We start from the raw sequence: 24,759 nt of genomic DNA, 5'->3' as shown, positions 1-24,759 counted from the left end.
TACACAAGATAGACATTGAATTAAGATGAACTAAAAGTTCCATTAGATTATTGTCAATTAACAGAATTTGTGTAGTTTCATAAGACAGATGAACAGAACAGATAAGAAATTAAGTGGGCTAAAAGACAAACAAAATAAAAGATAAATTAAGACATAATAATTGAGAGCGTCCCTTTTTTTAAATTTCCTGATATTCTAATATTTGTTTCTGTCAACGTCCGAGACACAAATTGGTTTCACTCGATGTACAAACACAGTCTCATCTCCATTGTCAAGATTAAAGACTTTTATACCCCAGTAGCTCGATGCTTGATACAATTATTCATGGAGAGGGAAACTTTAACTCTTCCCTGTGCACGCCTTTTAATAGAGATTGACGTATCGTAAATCCACAGTAACACGGAGCTTTAAACAGATTCCACGAGTTAGGGGTCATTTAATCGAGTCAAGGGTGTGTACAGCATCCCTTCGTTACACATCATGCAAGTTTGCGTACATTGTATGCAAAATAAAGCCGTAACTTTGAAAATCTTCTCCATAGCAATTTTCAAGAATATTATTCAAAAGAAACTTTATGATTGAACATTTAAATTTACGCCTTGGATAAGACTGTTATTAAAAATGACAAAGATTAAACTGTCAGACTGAATCTTGATTAAAATTGAACAATCAGACTCATATTAATTAAATGATTAGATAATTTTATTTGATATATATATATATATATATATATATATATATATATATATATATATATATGTGTGTGTGTATATATAATCATTGGATTATGATGGAATTTATAAGAGCGATTAGAGATAGATTAAAAAAATTAAAATTCTTATCGGAAGATTAAAATTCGTTTCCAATACTTCTGCTTGTATATCTCCAACTTCCTATTCGAACGTCATGTGTCTGGCTTCAAATATTACAGGAAAAATATTCAAAGTAGACAGAGACGATCGATGAAAGCTTGGACGGTAAAAGAAAACTCTCTAAATGCGTAGTTGTTACGATGAGAATATATACGTAACTGGAACGCCTATAAATGTTAAATCGTTATCTCTATTATAGCAGTATTTTTCGTAAAGCGGATAACGCGGCATCCCTTAACAGGTTAGCAACCCTCTTTTTTTTCGGTGGATTTTTTGGTGAAACGTGCATGCAAAAATCGAGCCACGTTATCCGACCGTTTTCTTGTTTTCCTTGTTCCGTCTCGTGGAAAAAAGTCGGTCGTCGAGAGGGAATGTTTTCCGGCGACCGATCAATACCACAACCTCTCGGTTTCTTCTCACCCTCCGAGATTCCCGCCGCTCCCTTTCGCACCCCTTTTCGAAGAATCGCGACGAAATCACGTCGACTTCTCTCCCTCGTTGTCGTTCGACCGGATCCCTTCGAAACTTTCGAATCGCTTCACGCTATTATTTGAAATTAGGCATTCTCGAGGACAACGAGGTATTTCGAACGAGCCGATTGTCTTGGAACTTTCGAGATCCTGGCGAGAGTCCATAAGGAATGCCAAAGCGTCTTGAGTGGTGGCTTCGAACGATTCAATGGACTAGGAAAATTACGCTATCGCTGCAGCTTTCGCGATTTTATGGAACAGTAGTTGGGAATTTTCCTTCCTTTAGGGAAATACCGCGGCGTTCCAAGTTTGGCTATAGTATGGGTAGTGTGATTGAGTGTTGAAGATCGTAAAGAAAGAAATTTTGGTGATTTTGGTTCGCAGTTAGGTTGGAGTAAACAGTTTTATTCTCGTGAACGATGACGCATAGGTGGACTAATGGAGTTTCGAAGAAGCCTCCATTGCGTGACCTGTATTTTTGTCGCTGCTCCTCGAATATTTCCGTGCGTTTCTTTCTTACGTAAATTTCTATTTTTCACCAATATTTTCCATAAATTATACAAACAGTCGTCGATAACCTATTATTATGATTACAAACAACATCTTTCGAACAACAAAAGAATCTAACCGGAACCAATCTTTTCAAGAGATATAAAGTTCAAAGATTTCCACTAAATCTCTAATAAGCCATTATATGCAGCATACGGTTGATAAATCCGTAGACGATGAACGAAAGAAACAAATTCTTCGAACAACGAAGGTACTTGATCCAAAGCAAGCTTCTCTGAGAATGACAAAACTCTACCTAAAATATCAAGTGATTCGTCAACGATTGATTGTAGTAGCTAATAGAAGCAGAAACAGCCAATTAAAAAATCGAATTCTTTAAACTAAGAATGACCAGGAAGACACTTTCAACCGGAAAAGGATTAACATATCAAAGACGAAAAGAGAAATCGTAGGAATGATGGATTCATCAACGAAGCAGCTTGAATTGCGAAACGAGGATTGTCAAGCTGGTTCGATGATGCAAAAGCAACCAGGTTCACGAGAATCCCTCGTTATCGTGCCGATCAGCTCTTTCTTCGGAACGAGTACGAGAGCCACGATGGAATTTCACTTGGAAGTCGTGGCTGGACTCGTTGCCCATTGTTCGATCGTTTTGTTGTCGTCCAGCGACGATTGTGTCGAGTCTGAGTGACAATGGAAACAATGGAGAACGCTCGGTGTCATCGTGCCGTGAGCCGACTTTCCCTGTCTTTTCTTATTCAAATCCCGACTTCTGGAACGTCATGATGCGTCGAATGATTTCGTCGAACGGTTACGACCGCCTTCCACTGCATAAACGGTCGTTTTGGTGAAGACTCTGCACCGATTTTCCAATAAACCTGGAAAACGCGCGTTCACCGTAATGACGTCGCGATCGATGTTTAATAAAGCTCCGCTTCCTACGCGTTAGAAAATGAAATTTCTGATACGCGCTTGGGTTTATTGGACGTAAAATTTATAAACTACTTACGACGTTTCCCGCAGTGATGGAAAGCGTAAGATGTTAGAAGGAATAGAATTCATTTCTAGTTAACCCACTGAGTGAAATAATTTGTGAAAGTTGCTTAAACGCGATATTATTGAGAAATGTATATAAAGTAGTTTGCGTATTGTTTTGTCCAGATGAAACAATGTAAAAGAATAATAGGTACATTATAAAAGGTTTCTTTATATAAGTCAGAAACACAATGACTTAACGTGCTTATTGTGAAACTGCTTACTGTGAAATACAATGGTGTGTTAATTAATTTCACTTATTTTCCAGTAAATAATAATATTTCTACATTTACACAATAAGTATTTTCAAACAAACGAACGAAGTTATACAGCCCGATGTTTGTTAAACATTTCAACAGAGACGGAGAAAGAAAGACAAATTTTGAGAATTTGCAAAAATCAGTCAGTTAGATTTTAAGCAATTTTAATACAAAAAGCATATACACATTTCAATTTTAATTAATATTCTTACTTCTATATCCTCTAATTATATTTTATAAAATTTCCATTACACATTTCTCAGAAGTAGACAATTGCTTCCAGAATGGTTTTGGTGAAAATCCAGAATGATAAAGTTCTGAGTATTCTTCCAAATTCAGTTTCGCCCCAAAGCACCCTAGTATTCTAAGCTTGCCAACTCCCCAAACATACTTTTCAACAGCCAATCCTCCACCATGATTCGTTCCACGATTTACATCCACATGCATGTTGCATTCCACGTAATACGATCCCAGCAATTACTTCCAATATTTCGGTGCGCGGCATCGAGTCTCATACAACTCCATAATTGGTGACAGCCGACGAGTTCGCACGTCTTCCGAGAACTTTTATTACCGCGCCGGCTATTTCTGATGCTGGGCCGCGTGCGATCGCATCCCGACGTCGATGCACGCATTCGTTGCACTCGATTTTTTCGCGCTTACACCCCCTCCATCGCTTTTTCAGCTGGTTTAAAAATTGAACCAGGTCGATCTGGCTGAGTCATTTGTCTAGCGAGCTTTTGCGACAACGAATGGAAGTGGCTCGCCTTCCAACGTTCTTCCTGATGAATATTCTTGGTAGCATGGTGAATGTATGTATGGTTGTTCAGCGGAGATGCATTGCAGAGGTATTAAGTTAGGTTTCATATATTTTTGGAAGTGGTTTGAATGTTCGAGGAAGAGGTAATGCAGTTTTCACATTTATACAGCTTAGGTTTTTACGTTTAAAAGGCTTTTTCATTTGTCGAACGATACGAGGGTTAATCAAGTCGAGATGGTTTTTCGAAAGAGCTTGAACGTTTGAAGATTGACTGGTTAATTACAATGCTTAATTACACGAAACAGGCTTCTAGGCAGCATTCTGAATTAATCGGATGGAAATTATTCATTTCTTTTGTATTTAGTTTAGGTCTACAACCTTGCAATAACAAGTAGATGAATTAATCGAATGAAACACGGTTGTTTGAAAGCAATTTCTTTAAAGAGAATCGAAGAATCGTAGGAGTTAGCTGGCAATAATGAAGACTTGAGTTGAACAAGGGAGGTTGTTCAATGAATTCTCTAAAACAATCTAAACGAAAGCAATTACTTTCTTTCTCGTATTTTATTCGCACCTTCAATTTTATAATACATAACAGTTAAGAAAAATTTCAAGCACGATAAACATGAATTGATCACAATGGTATTATTAAAATTAATCCATCTTTAAAAGAATGATCAACAGTCAATTTCAATATAAATAGTTTAGTTAATAGCTCGTATTTATAGATGTAGCAACACTTGTGGTAGTAATATGAGGGAAATATACGCTGATTGGTGGAAAGTGACCTATATATTGGGGTCAATTGTTCCGTGGCCAAACGACATAGGTATAAACATTCATGACCGACATACACGAAACTCACGCATAGTCGTTCGAACTTTGACCCGTGAACTTGAGTAATAACGCGTAACGCCCGGCTTCGTTAGTTCACGGTCAGCATCACTACGTACACCCGTCGTTTTTCTTTCAGTTAATTCAATCAAATGTCACATAACGTTCAGAAGCAATGGACTATACGATGATCGGGTACGGAAAATTAATGTTAGATTATTCTTCCCTGTGTAATTAATTTCTTTTTAATTTCTATAATTTCATTTATAATATTTTTTTTTGCTTATCGTTTTATTCATATATAATATTAAATATTGTCAAATATATTACCCAAAAAGATTTAAAATTCAAATTGTCAGTAATTCTTTTTTCGTATGACCTGTAACAGTAACATTAAAACAAAATTGATGTTTATTAAATTAATAAGATAAATTAAGGATAAACCGAAACGAGAGAATAGAATTCTAGGATTATATTTACCATTGACTTTTGCTTGTGATGTTCAACTATGGTCGACATAGTTTAGTACAGTTTCTACTTTCCAAATGAATCATGGTAGAATACTATTTGCTTGTCGTTCATGCTTATCACACGAATTGTGAAAGTGAAGAAACCAGTGTAAAAAGCTATTGTCGTTTTACATGACAGCGTACGTTAATTAGTAGTGTATTTACCGATCTATCGTTACAAATCGGTTAGCGGTTCTTTTAATGTAAAACAAGAGTCGTCGATCGCCTGTAACCGTGTCGAGATTTCGCGCTTCTACGATCGCTATTGTCATTTTTCTATCTATTGTGGCATCCAGTGAAAGTATTCTTCGAACGTAACGATATTAAATTGCCGATACGATCGAAACGTTTCTTTTCATAGAGTTTCAATTATGGTCACAACATTCAATTTGCGTTTAGATACTTTTACTGAAATAAGTAATAGTCTATGAACATTAATTCTTTTACAATGTAGTACGAGAGACGCTTCAGTGAAATTGTATTAGAAATTATATGTCTTTAATGCTTCCGTATGCAACGTAATTATTAAAATGTATTGACTCGAAGAAGCATAAAACGCGTCAGAAAAGACGTGACGATAAAAACTAATTATTCAGTAAGTTATTCTGTAAGCTCATTCTGAATTCATTTCCTTTTACTGTCCACTAAACCGGTAACCGGTATTTCGTTCTAAAATTTTTAACGTTGAACATTCTTAAGAATTTTTAGTTGACTTGCCAATCTTAATTCTTGGACGATGTAATAACATGAGGCATACAAAATACATACTTTCAACATTTTACAGGCGATAAATATTAATAATGGTATTACGTATGATGAAATTTAAGACGTGAGATTTATAATCCTACATTGAACAACTTGAGTAAGTCTCTCTTGTACTGAACTGAGAGAAGAGTAATCTTATTAAGTAATATCTCCAACACTTGTGTGATTTTCCTCGTGAGAAAGGCTTAAGAAACTCACAGTACGTTATAAGATGGAACAATAAAATTTGTTTTAAATATGCTACTAAAATCGCCTGATCGTTGAACAGCGCAATCGAACAAGAATTTCAATGCTAATTTTATTCGACACTTTTATAAAGCTTCTCTCACCTGGTTCTAAAAAATGTCCAATTTATCTGAACTGTCCATCGACCATCTGCGATCATTATCTTTTTTGTACAGAAGTGTTTCTTATTTTTATTCATTTTGGTAAATCAACTTGGGTCGTATATATTCTTAAAAAATCGCTATCATTTGCATTTTCGCGAAAGTTGCGCGAAAACGGCTTAACCTGTTCTTGCTCGGCGGACAAAACGATCAACCTAACAAACTCCGTTTCTTCTGTTTGCAGATCGTACAACGATTCGAGGCGGTGACCGAGCACGGCAAAACCACGCAAGGTAACACTGCTTTCACTTTATTTGTCATACCGTTTAAGCAATCGCAAAACACTGAAAAATCGCTGAATTATCCAACGATGCACGGGAAACGTTCCGCTAACGTAACGAAGCGGAAAAGAATCGTGGAACCTGACATAGAAGAGAAACATTCGGGTCAATTCGATGAGAAGAGAAAAAGCTGAAACTATTTTCGATTTCGGCCCGTGTTACATCATAATCGCGTAGAGTAATATCGTATAACGTTGACTCACTTCCGGTCGCTTTAGTTTAATATTCCGGCTGTGACGCACGCCCTTCCTCCGTTCATCCACGTCCCATCGATAATGCGTTCGGTAAATATTCGAAGGCCGAGAAAGTAATTCATCAAAGTTAATTTATCAAACGAACCAACCAACCAATAAATCGTCAGACGACCACCCATCGAGGATTTTCGCGAAGAAGTTCAGTTCCATAGTTTCTATCGACGATGAAAATTTCCTACATCGAAGATTTTCAACCTTTTCACAGGATCAAGTCTAAAATTGAAGAATCTAGCAAATAAAACCAAGTAGAACGAGTAAAAAGTAAAATCAAGTAAATGGCACTACCGACAGAAATACACAAGATGTCTTGTACACAGAAATTTTATAAGACTATACGCTAACTGACTATAGTTCTTAATAGCTATCATCAAAGGAAATCATTAATACTATTATCATGTGTGAAGTTCTACGTTATCTTACCTTATTTACGAATGAAATAAAATAAATGTAATTAAATGTTTTGCTATTATACAATATCAGATACAAAGTAGAAAGTGAAATTTCACCTATGGCAACCTTTAAGAATTAATTAAGTGACAAAAGTAATTTGAATTCGAATATGTTATTTGAACTTCATGTTCATACGAATTGAAGGTACTTGAATTCAAATTGTTCCGATGTGAAAGCAACTTGAATTCAAGAAATGTGACTCAATGTTCACGTTATGTGAGAACATGTTTCTGAATGGTGTGAAAAAACTATAAGTACAATTCAAAGCAATGAATCACATGGTAATCGATAAAATAGCTAGACTTTCATAAGTAACATTTCGAGTCATTCTCGCTCGAAGGTGATAGGTTAACATGAATTTATGTATATTTCGTAGAATGATGGAATGCAAATATCGTTCTGAGTTCGATGATTTTTGATATTCAGCTGAATGGAGGTCGACGATTAATCAATGAAGAAAGTTTCGTGTGGAAACTGTTGGCAACAACGATTTATTTTTCACGAAACCCAATTGGTAGTGTTTAGTTGGACCACTGTCAAGTTAATTGCACGGTTTTGAAATATGCCAGCTTGCAAACGACAATGGCATTCAGTATTATACTTAACTGATGTTTACGTAAAGTCTAGCTTTTCAATGTTGTTTCTTTGTACATATTAACGCTAAGACGTATTAGTGTAACAAACAATAACAATGAAAGTCGACTACTTTACTACGTTGAATGAACGCCAGGTCCATTAATCATCATCATTTTCTTGAATTTTGTGTGGAAAAATAAGCAAATACATTGTGGGAATCGTCGTTGAATTGTTTCATGAGTCATGAGAATTTTAGCATTTGTTAAATATTAAACAATTGAACATACAGAATTGTCCCATAGAATGGATGGCGATGAATGATTAATTGGAAGGGCGTCGAAATATAATTCCCAAACGTTTAATGCAGTTGATGTATCGTATTCCCAAATCGGTCCAAAATATTAATTCATACGAAATGAATCTGCATCATCGAATTTAGTTTCAGAAACAAATAATAATTTATACAAGGCAGCATCACTGAACTTTCATCATACGAAATAAAAGTTGATATTCAAATTAGAATGAAATTCAAACTTTTTAACTCAAATTTGTAAAAAGATTCAAATTCACATACAAGTCGAAGTTCTCAAATTTCCAAGTTCAAGTTTTCAAATCCAAATCAATCATCCTTAATGTTAATTGAATCAATCATTCTATTAAATCAAACGAATCATCCTTTAAAAAAAACTTCTACGAGCGCATTAAGAAATGCAAACAATGCAAATCTTGAATCGTTTATTAATAACTTCTTTTAATACCATTAAAAATTTTAATGTGCAAATTAAGTGCCAAAAATTGCCTGTGCCAAAATAGATCCAAAACTCTTGGAACGAGACCAAGGAAAATTCCAATTCGATTTCAAATTTAAATAAAAATGCATGTCAACAACAACTCATTCCTAAAGACTACCACAAGCGTGACAAACCCAAAATACGCAAACCTCAAGCACCTCGACGCGCCACATAATGTAAGCTCACAGCACATTACGTGTCCGCGCGCCAAACAACGTTCATCTTCCGCGTGTTTCCGCGGTGGCCGTGTTTCACAGCGATTTCGGCCGCGTCGCGTGTTCCTCAGAATTTTCATATTCCCTCGTTCTGCTTGTAATAAAAGACAATGAGAACCAGCTTGGTCGTGCATCCTGACAAAACTCGTGAAGCTGATTTATCGGCGCGTCGCGAGGACGCGTTAGGCCGTCTGTCGACGTTCCTCGAGTTTCGAGCAACGGAACGTGTCGTAACGAGCCGGCATTCATGGTACAGCGAGAAGAACGGCCTTGCTACATTATTAGACACCGCGCGGCATTAGGCGTGCAACAAAAGCGGCGTGCACACGCTTCGATCGTGCCACGGATCTTTACACGCGTTGCTGTCGTTCAAATATCGATCTCAGTCGATTGTGGATTTTATTTATTTTTAACCTTCTATCGAGCTGTAACGAATAATTTTTAATGGACTTTGTTGATTGTATATTTGGAGGAAATTTATTGCATACTTACAGCAACAGTAACGATCGATTTGTTGCGTAACCTGCACGTCGAAGATGTTTCGTCCCGGCATCGAAGCCTTGGAATTAGAATTCATACAACACATATGTATAATGCAGTGACTCACGAAAGTATTTGAACAGTTACCATGGGCGATTTTTACGAATATATATTATGTGTGATATACGACATTTTTGGAAACTTTGTTTGCATTGTACAAGACAGGACTATCGCTATTATAATAATAAAATTCTATATCAATCCGGAAATACGTGTAGGAGTTGCAAAGCGTTTATTGGAAATATACACTTGTAAAATTAGCGTACAGCATGAATGCTGATCTTAAACATACAATTTGTGCTAAAGATAGTCTCGCTAAATATTCTGGCTTATTAATATAGTAAATAATTGATAATTAATAAAAGATAGGTAATTGTTCAGGTACTTTAATGAGTTTTGCAAAGTATAAATACCTAATAATATCTATATACATTTTCGGATTCGTTTCAAATTTTTATCAATATAATATTACCAATATAAACCGTAGCCGTGTCTCGGTTGCTGTGTTAATGAGATTTCAAAATGTTTCGTACAACATACAGTTTCAGTAAGCAGTTTCTACGAGTATTAGAATATTTCCGTGAGCCACTGTACATTAAGAAGAGGTGTTATGCAAGTGTTAGAATGCTTTCGTCAGTCTGTGTATACTTGCACTGAATGTCTAGTAACTCTTATGTACATACATTTTTAATTGTGTTTAAAGCTCTAATGTAGTTGTAATAGTTGTTTCTCGATGTATTAAGGCTGTTCCTATGAACGACACTGTACGTAACCAACCATACTAATATTAGCACCGTTTGACTCACCACAGTGATTTTCCTGTACCAATACAACTTTTCATATGTTTCACCACGCTCATGAATTTTTGCTCTTGCGGCCTCTAGATGGAAGTGAAAAATACCATCTGGAGCCAGGCCAATCGGACTATTCGCAGAGCAAGTGGCATAAATAGCTTTGTTGTCCGGTGAACGAGACGGTGCGTTAAGTATCTTGTCCGCGGAACGGGAGCTCGTTTTCCGCGTGGAGAGTAAATTACGTCAACGGTTGTAATAACGTTTTGGTATCCCAGAATGACGTTTTAATGACTTTCTTTTGAATTTCTGAAATTTTATGTGATCTCTTCGCAACGACATTTAACACGACAAAATTAGTAATAGTCGATATCACAACTTTACACTTTAAATATGTTTCGATTTTACAAAATTATAAAAGAGACATTAGGAAGTTTACAATCTACGAGAATGATTGACCTCGTCATAATATTTAGTAGATAAAACGATTATTTACCTAGGTTCCACGTTTTAAATATGAATTCGCATAAATATTTGCCTTCTATTCATCAATGACCATTGTCGCTCCCAATTTTCTTCAAATAATCTTAAAACTCAAAAAAAAAAAAAGAAATAAATATTTTTCCCTAGGAGCTGTAATAAGTTGGAATATACTACATAAAATTTAATTTTTCCAAAATATCGTATGAAGATACAATTTTAATAAATATCTCCACTCCTTTTTTAGACATTACTATCTGAGTTATTAACATTGTGAACAACGTTTTAGTCCACAAAATTTATCTTCTTTAAATCACTTCAAAATATCTGGTAACGTGAGTTGACACTCAACGTGTTAACTAAGAACTTCCATCGAAAGAACAATACAGATCTCATTCTGAAACGATACCTCAGCTATCCACCCAAATGACCGTCTCTATTCACGACCACGACCAGCGGTAAACAACAGGCTACAGTAAGACACATACATACTACTTCTGCTTGTGTTGCCATTTGTTACTAAATGATCGACGTTAATCGTCTTTATCCACGTCGTAAAACTTACCCTTGGGAGAGTTCACAAGTTGCTAGGAGTACGCGCGTGAAAACGGTTTACGAGCGGTTTTTCACGCGAGGAACCGGTCGTTTCCCGTTTCGCAGAGACGACGGCCCATTCACAGCGACGCGGTCGGTCACTCGGTCGAGCGTGGTATTCCTGGGGTGACACACACCGCGCCGTCACCCCGACGGAGACGAGGCCTTCTCTATTTATAAATGTGGGTCGACGTGGCTGCGCAGCCGGCTCGTTTCGTCATTATTACGAGTCCGCGCGGAAACCGGCTATTCTCCTCTTTCTTTCTATCGCTCTATCCAACTCGCGGGCTTCGATGCATACCGCGGCAGAATGACGATTAATTGGCTCGACGCCTGGAATAGGGCGATTGTTAATCGTCTCGCGACTATCGCTTCTTCATTTCGTTTGAGGAAAGGAGAAACGTTGGGAATTTTTGTAAACTCGATGAATTTCCATGAATTTTAATCGAAGGAAGGAAGATTTGTTATAATTAGACTGTGGATATGTTTATGCAAATTCGCATCCTTTTTTTAGATAGATTTTTGATCGCCTCGCGACTACTGTTTCTCGATTTCCTTTGAGAAGAGGAGAAACGTTGGGCATTTTTGTAAATTCGGCGAATTTTGGTGAATTCTGATTACGGAAGGAAGATTTGTCATAGTCAGGCTGTAGGTATTTCTGAAAATTTATTTCTTTGTTGAGCAGGCCGATCGCTGGTACTGTTTCTCGATTTCGTTTGAGAAAAGGAGAAATGTTGGGAATTTTCATATGTTTGATGGATGAAGTCTGGCACGAGTAAAACGTATTTATGAATAAATTATAATGTTATTATAAATTTGTGCTTTCGACTTTCTAAATGTTGCTCTTTGTTACCATAAATAGATGAAGTGAAAGTGTCACCTTTATTGTAGATTTTTCTGATCTTTGCGGGATATTTATCATCTATTATCGGAATATTATTCGCGATATTGTCGTTCAGCATTTAAAACTTCCAAGATGTGGCTTGTAGAATATCTCTTCTATCATACCTGTCACGTTGCCTTTTTGTTGCCATTATAAACAAATGATAGAAAATCCTTTGCTGTTATATAAAACAAACTTGTATCCTAACTGCAAAAAGATACAGGAACTCCGCTTCAAAGGACAAGATATTTCTTGCCGCAGACAACCTCGATCGATCCGACTCTTTTACGCCGTATACGTGTCATGCTACTTCGAACTTCTCTTTCAACACTAACATCGACCATATCACCTCGTTTGTGCACCATACATAGATATGAACCATATTTACGAGGTATATAGAAATTTTATGAAATTCCCCATCGAATCTGTCTAGACGCGAGACAAGTATAATAAAGAAGTAAATTACCAACTGAAATTTTTCGAATTCAGCACATTACATTTACCTTTTCCTATCAAAAAACACATAGCAATCATTGTACAATTTAACAGCCTTCTTCGAATAATGACTCTCCGTGAAATTTTGTTGACACGTTGAATGCGAATGTTGAATGAATTTACTATAATGTACTATAAATTTCAATTTTTATAAAATAGTCACTGTTATTTAAACAATTCGCATTGTTGGGCATTTCTCAATCCATGAAATTTATCTCATTTTGATTATTCTAAAAAATTTGGTATAAAGTATACATTTATAATAAAGTAGAGCCTTGATGATCATCATAGCTGTCAACTGTTAAATGTTTCTTAAACATCGATTTCTCTGTTGCTGAGTTATCGATTCTTAGGCAATTTCGACTTACACGTAGAAATTTAAAAAAGACACGAAAGGGAAGTTTTTCATTAGATTAAAACGTTTCAGTCATCAGTATCCATTACTATATACACGGCTAATTCGACCATTAGGATGTCATCGTTCCATTCCATTTGAAATCACGACAGGAGACTCGCAAATACAATTAAACTGGCTTGGCGCGGAATTCGCGGATAGATCGCAAGGTCGATTTCTTGAATGGCTTGGCATTATAGAGGAGAGACATCCGTTGTTCCGTTCCGTTCGTTAAGCTCGTAGAAGCTTGATTAGAACGGCGAGAATGTATGTATATATATCAATCGGTTAGCGCAGCCTTGGTCGTGGAACGGTCTTTTATTTTTAGAAAATTATTGGTCCGCCCTGTAAACAAGAAACTGATACTCTGTTTATCTCTACAGTGAGCAACCGCGTTCCCTCGCCTAGTTCTGTTCATCGTAGATTCTTTAGCGACCTATTGGATTATTTCAGAATCGATTGAACCCTTTGCTATCCGAAAATACCATGATACAATCAATCGACAACTCTGTCACTCTTTTGCAGGCAAGTTTTTTAAATTAAAGATTTTTTATTAAAAGAAACATTATAAATTTCTATGAACTATATTATAATTACATATAGTGCGATACTTTTCTTTCTTGTCTTTTGAAGTTTAATTTCTGGAATTATTGGATTAATTGATAGGTGAAGAAAAATAAGTTCGGGCATATTGGTATATAAATTCCAAAAATTAATATTCTATTCCAGTGTTTCTTTGGTAAAAAAGACTATTCGTTTGGTAAAAATGTTCTTTCTTATTGTCGAGCGTAATAAAAAATTATAAACTTAATTTTAAGCATTCGAAAAAATTGCATGGAGCCGACAAAAGATGACAGAAGTTGACAAAGCTTAAAGAAAGGAAGGCCAAACTTTCCATCCTTTGTTTCAGCATTTTTGCTTGCGAACTCTTTGTCTGGACAGAAAGATGCTTGTTGATCCTCGAATACGTGGCAGTGTTTAGATCTTATTTTTGGAGACACGTTCGAGTATGACATCGAAAGAGTATAACAAAACTGTGAAACATCAAGATCGTTCTCTGCATCTTTCTAGAACCAGTCTAAGCAGCGTCATACCGAATGCGAAAGAAACCATCAAATCTTACCACACTATAACTTGTTCGGCTTTATTTCTCTTATAAATAACATGCACGTCTCTAGAGAAACGAAAAACAACGAAATGTCTGATTTCACATTTTCTTATAATATCACTAATGATTAAAACCAATCACAGTAACGTTTATATTCTTACATATTAACACAATTCGTTACCAAAATATTATTTATCGTACTGTTTCAAGGTAGCTTGCATAATATTGTTTCCAAAAGTTCCGAAAGTGACTCATCGACCGAGATTCGTCGAAAAACGAGGAAAACGCCGCGTGTTTTCAGTTCGACGTCGAGACGGTACAGAACGGAATGTGTATTCGTGACATTTGAAGGGGTGTCTTAAATTAAAACGATGGCAGGGCGGTCTGGGCTGGCAGCAGCTACGAAAGAACACGACGATTGCCACATCGACTTTTTGGCAGTGGCCATTCTCGAGCTCTCGTTCGCCTTCTTTTTTCTCTACTCTTGTTTGACATCCAGCCTTTACGATGTATATACAATATAAATACACAATATACATGTGTAACCTAGGTATATATATAGCATACAATCTAACATATGTGTATACATAAATATGTATTTAAACGATTTAGCCGTCGTTTAGCAGTGGAATGTTGCTTTTTTTCCAAAAACTACTATATTTTGAACGCAGCACGTTTATTCGCGGTCTTGAGCGTTTTCAGTGACGCGAAATCGTTGCGTCGTTCGCTCGAGTTTTTACGAGCCAGCCTGCTATATTTTGCTCGAGACGCGGACAATATGCTTCTTATCTTTAGCACGAATTTGCTTTAAACAAACTAGAGACTTCGGAGGAAAAAGAGAATATGCCGCTTAAAAAAAAAAAAAAACAATTTTGTCTGAACTTTTGAGAAGGCAAAAGGCGGTGCTGTTGCGAATTGGTTTTCACGGATGGAGAACGAGATACGATAACTTTGGACTGTTGACGATAATTGGTTACTGTGTTCGTGTTAATATTTGTGTATTTGCTCGTTTTAACGTATTGAGTATACACGAAAGAAATTAGGTCTTGCAAATTTGTATTTCGGCGAAGTTTTTACAGAGGGACAAATTTACGGAATTGATTTCGTTTGTATTTGCAATTCTATAGAATTAAAGTAGTACCTGTGTCTAATTAATTTTTCGGTCAAATTTTCTTAAGAGTATACATATAAAATTTGCCAGTTTTCTTTGTTTCATATTTTTTTGTTGTTGAATTTATCGCTTTTTTCTCTTTGCCACTTTTCATTAAAAATATTTGTTTCTTCGGAGTTACGTAAGTCAAACTTTATTGACAATTTTCTACCGTAATAGCTACTTTTGTGACAAACATAGTCTATATAATGGGATCAGAAATCAAATTTGTATTAATAAATCCATGTTCCATTCCATTGAAGCTTAAATCTCACTGACAAATTACTACGATTTAGTCATTTTCTAACTTACAAAAATTCATATTTTACTCGACTACTGTTGGATCTCAATTCAGAATCGCTATTTTTATCTAACAATGAAGCTAACGGAAGCTTGCCAACGATCGAAGCATCGATCTTTCAAGATAGCAACACGAGGAAAATTCTCATGGACGAGTTTATCGCGGCAGACGATTATTGTCGGATTAATAAAATGAAAACATCGAAGTGTCAGTCGTGCAATCGAATTTATTAGACGCCCGGGAAAAGAAATTCAAGGACGCGGATAGAACGGCAGAGGGGACAGGTTATAACATAACCTTGTAAATGACGCCGTCGTTACGTCGACGACGATTATGCCGTCGCGTTAAATAATCATCGGCCCACCACGATACGCTTGGTTTCAAGGTTACTGAAACACGAGTTCCTGGACCCTTCCATAATCAGAAATTAGGAGGCGGACTGATTACAGACACTGTTACGGGTCAAAGCACCGTGTTCAGTTACGTCTCGACGATCGATCCTCTCGCGATATTTGACCTCGTCGATCGAGACCAGCGTTCATAATCGTTTCTATTTTATTGTTAACAGATCGTCAAGGATTAATAGATTATGAAGACTGTTTCAGTTATTTGCCATGTGTCGTTCATAAAGCAATAATAAAAATTAGATAAATGGGATATAAATTGGACGCTATAAAATTAGAAATATTTAATAAAATACTAGAAAGATATAAGACTATAAATATAAAAGAATATAAGAAATTCTATTAAAGTATCTCAATTATTTTTCACGTTATTTGTGATTTTTATCTCGACGACATAAGAAAATTACACTTCTACTGGAAACTTCTAACAAATATTGTATATCATCTTACCAATGTTTAATACGTTTATCGTAAATTTTAAATTATCTCATAATTCAGGTTAGATAACGTCTAAGACACTCTATGTTTTCCAGAAACTATAGAAAATCACAAGACATCTCGTCTTAGAGAAAGATTACTGCAACAGGCTGGAAATTTATTGTTTAACTTGTCGTTCACTTTTCGTTTACGATTGTCACTTGCCGTCGAACTATTTTACGTAATGACGATTTCTCAGTTTGAGTATAATATTCAGCAGATATAACATTGAATACAAGGAGAAAAATTTCCATTCGAATATAAATGTTCACACAATTGGAAGATGAAACTTTGCACATAGGCAAGGAAAAACGTACGAGGCGATGACTATGAGGTACGAAAAGTCACGGGAGTTTAATCTATTTGGCGCGCAAAATAAATCGTTTTTTCGCGATGATAACGAAGCAAGCCCAATTACTGCTTTTCAATAAGAATTCACTAATCAATTCCATGCTCGTTGACGGCTCGAAAAATCATATCCAGTTAATTTTAGCGATCGAATCTACCGCTCTCTTTTCCTATATTCCCTTTCTCGTTCGTCATTCTCTTTATCCACTGTGGACCGAGATTGACTAGAAATATATCTCGATATTGCCGAGTATTTTCCGACAGAGCGCAGGAAAATGATAAATTATTTATTGAAATATTATTTCGATTTTAATGGAAATACCTGTTTACTCATTTTCCCATATGCTAATTGTTAGTCTTACGAATTTTCATTTTTTTAAAGATCAGTTATAATTTGAAAGATTGATTATTCAAATTATATTAATTATTAGTAATTTAATATTACGAGTATTAAACTCGCGCTCGATCTGTTTAATATATCGATATTTATAATCCAGAATTTTACGAATCTCCTCTTTAGGAAACTTCCATAAAAGTGTCATTTCTTCGAATAGAAATTAATATCAAAACCCTATCGTTTTACTTGCTTCATATTCAGATACGAAGAAACGGTTCAGGCTGACGAGAAGCCGAAACATCGAGAACTGGAAAACTGGAAGCGGCTCGTAGGAAAATCAAAGCAAACGAAACGGTCATCCGTATTTGATCGACGAAAACAGTTTTACTGGTGCCGACTGACCCACTAATAGTAAAAGCTTGGGCTGACGCGAGTATGTCGCGCTCAATGTTTCATCGCTCGAAGGCCGATCAATCGTCGATCGATTATTGCCAGGATTATACCGACAATCGGCGGTCGCTGAAGAGGAAAATACAGAGGGAACAGAAATCGATTAGAAACTAGACGAACGGCTTCGTTTGAACAGAACCGTGTCGAATTTTACAGTTTCCTCTTGTTAGCCAGAGAAACAAGCCGAACGATGCCTCCATTGTTCCAACATCGCGTTCCTCCGATTCGTTAACAACGATAATCGCGATCGAACCTTTGCTCGTCTCGAATCGTCGGTTACTTTGTTCCTCTACCATCGAATAAAGTCCATTTTTCCCCGGAACAATTAAACTCGTTGTTCTAAGAAACGCGTTAAGCCTGGGTGATTGATCGTTAATCGAGGATCGAAATATTTATGACCATCGTTGAGGTGTCAACCATGATAGATCTCGATTATCTCATCCTTTGTTTCCATGAATCTTGCCTTCCACGACGTTTATCAGTGAATGAATATGTTATAAAGGCTAAAAATATATAATCGTCCCTTATGCAGCACGATGTTTACTTTGTTGCAAAGTTATTCGTGTCGGTAGCGAAAGGAGGAAGAGATAATAATAGGAATGTACGGGGTGTTATACAGTGGCATGTATTTTTTCTTTGTGCCTTTCTTTATCTTTCATACGTTAAGCTTTATAAAGTTGAAGTTAGGACATCTTTTAAACCAAACACCTTTGGACACAAGTCCAAGAATACTTTTTTATTTGTAGTAATATTTCTGTATTAATTAAGACCGTCTATTTTATTACTTTTTTCTAAAAGAAGCTAGAAGAAATTTTATAGTAACGAAAGAAATGAGATGTCCCATAATATTTTTATAATATACCCAATACATTTCTTTTTCATTTTGTTGTAAAGAACGTATTTCTGTTTTTGTGTATTAATTATCATACTTGAGTAAAATGTCCGTGTAATCTGTCATTAAAAAATCCGACGATTTATAACGAATTATAATTGAATGTTTCCAAACAAGTCTTAATTGTGTCTAAAGATTATTTATAATATATTGACTAGATAGATCGTATAAAGCCTTAGTCATTTGAATATTTATTAATTACAACGTCGAATATTGAAAGTTGAAAGACAGCACGATCAAAGTTTCTGTCGTCCGTTATTTATTACGTCTTGATGGTATAAACCATAAATTCTCGTCAAAATGCGTTTCAATAACGAACATCGAACGAAACAGAACGACTCTAACATAGGTATCGCTGAATTATTCAAAATCACAACTGATATTACGTAATAGCAGTGTAATAGGTTTCGCTGCGACCGTACGCTTCTTCGAGCGTGGGTTGCTTTCTGATAACCTACGTGCCAATCGATAGTCGCATTCCTATAGTTCACCTCTCGATCGAATGTGTAACTGTTTGTTACACTCGTTTTACTCCTTCAACAAATTTTTAACTAGCCTTGTAAAAGAAAATAAAGATGAAAATTTCATCGAACGGAAATATTCGAAATACTATTAAGGATGGAAAAGTTTGCAAAGATATTTTACTTGATTTCGCTTTTTTTTTAATAAAAAAAACAATAAAGCTTTCCTTAAATGAATCACTTGCTCGATAAAAAGTTTTGTGTGCATTGGAAATAATAATGCTATAGTTAATTTAACCAATTTTATTTTTTGTAGTAGTAATAATTGGATCGTGGTTTTTATGCAAATTCATATTTTTGATAATATAATTAAGAAAATAGCACCTCGGTGGAACATTGTTTTTCCTGGTGGCTATTATAGAAAGCGCTATAATTTGAATATTTTACATATTTTTTCACATCATGTACATTCTATGCAATTTTGCAGTTTTAAATCTCCTATAAATGTATAAAAGTCCGTAGGCTAATAATAATATATGATTTTCTCAGAACGTTAGCTATTCACGTGATAGAAGAATTGGGATATTATACTCAATTTGCAACACATTAACCCAGCATCCTGGGTTCCGAAGAGGTCAAGCGCTAGCACGTGACGAAAGGAATCAAAACAGCGAGCAAACGTACAATTCCACGGTCACGTTAACGGAACTGACGCAAACGCGAGCGATGATTACGAATTCAATTAGAGTCTACTCCTTCTTTTTTTTTTTTTTTTTTTTTCTTTCGTCGAACAACGGAAACTTTTTATCCACGACGCATTTGCGTGTCTCTCCTCGATGTTCGAGGTTCGGTCATAACCAAACCGCCGGTCTTGTTAGGCTTCCATCATTTCGTTAAGCAATCTGGATGATTGGATGACTCGGTAGGTCATGATTAACGAAATCTTTTTTGTAATTTATAGTCTTCGTCTCGTTGCCGAAGACAGATCACCTCGTTTAATTTATTCATATCGTGAGAAGACGCGCTAAGTGAAAGTTATCTCACATTGAGAGGAAAAAAAAAGGAAAACAAAAAGAAAGAGAAGAAATTAAAAAGCAAAAAGCATTATGGAATTATATTTTGCACTAAATTTCATTTACATATTTCTTCTACTATATGGGCATCCTTTAATGAGAAAGCTATTTAAATGTAAAAAACAGATATTGTAAAAAGTTAAACCGCGAAAATGCTTCTTTCGTTTATGGAAACAGATAATCAATTTTTTGTTATACAACGGCCAGTGTTTTAACAGGCAAATGCTTACATGTGTAAATTCAACTAATTGTATTATGAAAAGTTTTATTTCTATTTTTTTTCTTTCTGTTTATAGACAATTTATCAAATGTCCTTGTATGGACAAATTGCAAAGCATCCAGGAAGAGAAAATAATATTTTTTTCTATGGTGTAAGGTTTGAAAATAAATTTTTTTTACTTTCAAGCGTTATGAATATAGAATGAGTTGCAGATTTTTAATTGAATTGTAAGCTGAATTAAATTGAATTTCGTATTTCCCTATTTATGTAGTCGACACTGTATGTATAATATTGTTTTAAGTTTACGATAACTGTTGCTGCATAGTTTACTGCTCCGTTGCACGCTGACTGATTTATTTTGAATACCTCTGAACTTCTGAGCATGACTTAAACGCACGAAACCAGGAACGGAGATTGACCTTTTATCTGAATCGTACTGACACATATTGACCTTTGAATATTATAAAATCTCACAGTATATAATAGTGAAACAAGATTTAGTCATACGTTGACAAATAGATCAAAAGTTTGCTTTCGGATTTCATGTATTCGTTTAATTTGTTAGAGATAACTCGAGGAAATCAAGTGGTCGTTCTTGTTTAATACATTTGATGGGCTGATTTTGAGAATCTTTATCTTCCGTATTGCATAAGTAATACAAGCTTATTCATTTTGAAACCCTGACCATCTGTAAATATGTCGAATGTTTTTATTGTTTCAATCTTACGTAATGATATCCTTGTTAAAAGACAAACAGGATGTCCTTCCTCCCAGCAACGAGTAATTTATTTTCTTTTTAAAAGTAAACTATACAAAATTTTTTTAAGACACCCATTTCTTTAAAGAATATGTTAACAAATAAATAAAGTATATAAAATAGTTTATCGTTAAAAATTCATTGGTATATTACATATTAATTATATGGCATATTTGTCAATCTTTCCTTAAAAAACGAAAAATGATTAAAAAGAACGTCTTCATATCACGATAGATATTAATAAGTGGACCAAAAACGTGTTACATTCATGGTTTGCTTGCCACATTTCTGTGATACGAAGTGTAACACTTTATCGATCGACTACAATGCCGGTCAGATAAAAGAAAATATATACAAGAATTACAAAATACTCCTATCAGCTTTTTTGTGAAGTCGTAACTCTGTTACGTATGCGTATAAATTTCCTGAGATTTAATGAGCAGATTCGAAACGAACATTGCAATTTGCGTGACACAAGGAAACGCAATTAATTGTCGTTTGCTTCTGTCGAATGTTGTTCGTATCGTTTCGGAGTATTAGCCGATTGTTACCTAACCATCACGCAACCGGAAAACGAAGAGTAAAATTATATAACACAATTACAAAAAGGAAGGCGAAATCGTGACTTAACATATCAACATCTGCCGATATCCCTTTGTAAACAACTGCAAAACGAGTGACATCACTCGTTGTGCTCCAAACAATAAAACAAAGAGAAAAATTACTCGTATAACTAAACATCAATAAATATATCAATTAGTGCAAAGTATACGAAAAAGACGAAATAAAACGCTGGTTTAACAAACATAAAGATTTTACGATGAGTTACCAAAATTAAACGAATTTAAACTTCTTGAATGAATTTAAATGTTCTTGGTGAAATTCAAATATATATATACAAAATAAAATACAAAAATTATTTTATGTTCATTCTTCTTAAAAAAATAATGGATGAACGTAAAATAACTATAACAGCGTATAAATGTCTGCGAATATTTACGACTACAAATTTCCACGCTGACTAATCAAGCCGATAAATAGCTTTCTTTAACCTTCGGCAAAAGTCCGTCGATAAAAGGCCAAGACCTTTTCCATGGCAAATTGCTGAGCGAGCAGTGGAATCTTCTAAGATTAGAAATAGACTTTGAGAGGAAATTTCAAGTCTGATCTTATGGTTAATGAATGACAAGACTGAATCTCACTTGAAATACGACCCAGTGGCAATGTGCACGGTTGTCACGCACGTGCGTGGCCTGCTATCAAGGCAGCGAGCGTCTACGCTGCAACGTAGGCATTGCATTTAACGTTGCATCGTGGCATTGTGCTGTACTTGGCCCGGCCACGCAATCGCCGCGTTATGTAATTCCTAGGGATGGAAACAACAGACAACACACACAATATTGCGGGTCATACAGCCGATATGAATGCATTTTACACGACGATCCGTCATATATACGATTTATCGAATTGATTCGTGGTATTTTAACCAAAGCAAAGATTGAATAATTAAAGGATAGTCTTTGAATTATTGCTGGACAGACAAACGTTTGGAAATTTCAATTTGGACGTACAATTCTACTTGTACGGAACACGACTGAGATGACGAAGAACTTGTGCAATTTGGCTCGTGTAAAGTGGAGGATATCCCGAAGACTGATGGAATTAATCGAGAAAAACCGAGTTTTTCTTGTTTACGAACATCATGTGGTCTATAGGTTAAACTGTATAATTATTTACAGTTATTCTCTTCCTAAAAATCTGTGAAGGTAGCTGGAACTACAACATTCAAATAATAGATGACATGGATGGTCCAATTAAGATAAATGTACAGTTTGTTTCAATTAAAATCCTTCACTTCTGATAACGTTCAAAGTTCGTCGCACCAGCTTTGTACACGAAGAAGATTTAATTTCATCGTTCCTTTTGGTAAAGAGGAAGTCACACAAGGTCGCCAGTGACACGAATACTTGGTAAATACTGTCGATCGACGGTGGTAAATATGGCCGTGAAAATAACCGAGGGAATGATATGCACATTTTCCGCGATAATTACAAGCCAGTTACGAAAGCCTCGATATGAGCGCATTTCGTGCGCCGCGTTGGTGACATTTCGAGAAGTTCAAGATCGCGTGAAATAAAAAAGTCTTCTTTCATAGGCGGTGCTCATGCAGCTACAGTACTACGCAAAACTCTTGGACTTTCCTTGGGTTATGTAAAAATTCATCTACCATAGTAATCTCATAACGGCGATTATCTTTTTAAAAAGTTTGTTACACAGGAACGAATCTTTAGATGTCTTTTTTATGGTGTTACTTCTTCATGACCTTTCCAGGGTCTAACAAACTTTTTCAGAAATATTTCAATAAATAGTCAATGGTGTTTTAAGTTTTCCAAATATAATGACAACATATGACATAACTTCTCTTGGACAGAAATTAAATAATATACTAACAACAAACTTAGTGTAATCAGTTACCTTTATATTTCTTCACAGAAAGAAAATATCTCCATTTAGTCGGTGGCCAAAAACTTTTGTACAGTACTGTATGTCGAACAGCATGAGGTATGCGTGTGTTATGTAAATCGCGATTCTCTAACGAGCGGAGGACATTGAAAGAATTCTGGTTTTGCAACACTGTTGCTCACACGATGTATAAATACCTGTCGATGTGCTTCTGTCCACCCGCCTGTAATGCTATTCGATACTTTTTTAAACACATTCATGTTGTTCAATGTACTGATGGTGAGGTATGGCATGTTTCTTCGAATCGTCGTCTGATATTCCCGCCAGTAATACTCGTAATGTTACGAAATAGCTCAGTGATGTTAGGAGAAGAAGGATGTTGCTGGAGTTTACAAGGTTGCATTTGTTAGTTGGGTGAAAGCTAATTGATCTTAGTGTCTGATGACTAACGACTATATTGTGGTTGTTTATGTGCTTGTAGGAAAAAAGATTTAAAGATGCAAATGTGTACAAAATGTATACAAATCGCTATCTAGGTTCTTTATCTTTGATTATGTTTATAAAAATATAAATTTACTCAAACATCCTATTAATGGTACTACGTATTAAATTGGAATTTCTGTTTCGAAATTCTTCCGAACATCATAAAAATAAGAAACTGTTGATTACTAGAAACTGCTAATTCTGAATCTGCATATCGATCAGATTTCTTCCAATAAAAATTCATGTGTCGTGTTTCATATAAACAAAAACGAAACATCTTTCGATTCTATGGAACTAGCAAAATTTTACGAAATATTCAGTGAAGAAATTCATACATCCTGTAAGTAGTATAAGTATATCGATAATTGTCTATACAGATAATTAAAATGTCTAGTAACCAAAATAACAGTCAACGTGAAACAAAACCTCTTCAACAATATGATTAGAAGTAACTGTTTAAAAATGCATTCCTGTCACGCATTAATCTTTCTTTAGAACGGAGTCAATTAGCTTTTAGAAATCGACGAACATTTTACCTCGAAGAATCGAACGTCGAACGAACGAACGAATACGGAAATGAGACGAGTCGGAGAACGTCCGTCGTTCTGTGCATTGAAAGCCGGGGAACTCCGAAGGTAGAGGAGATATTAATGAGAAAGAAATACCGTTTCCCGTGATGTAATTAGCAAT

At 35.5% G+C, this 24,759-nt stretch overlaps 1 protein-coding gene across 1 annotated transcript in view; it reads left to right on the top strand.

Moving 5' to 3' along the window:
* The first annotated feature begins 6,611 nt into the window (after window positions 1–6,611).
* LOC132905289 (protein Tob1-like) overlaps window positions 6,612–24,759 on the top strand; it is an 87,891-nt gene continuing 69,743 nt past the window's right edge. Inside the window, exon 1 of the mRNA XM_060956451.1 lies at window positions 6,612–6,634. The gene's annotated coding sequence lies outside the window, so the exon portion shown is untranslated. The remainder of the gene's footprint in view (window positions 6,635–24,759) is intronic.

This window comes from Bombus pascuorum, chromosome 3 (assembly GCF_905332965.1).
Source record: "Bombus pascuorum chromosome 3, iyBomPasc1.1, whole genome shotgun sequence".
Taxonomy (NCBI): Eukaryota; Metazoa; Arthropoda; class Insecta; order Hymenoptera; family Apidae; genus Bombus; species Bombus pascuorum.
Note: the sequence above shows the minus strand (reverse complement) of the source record. Positions and strands in the feature narration are given on the sequence as shown.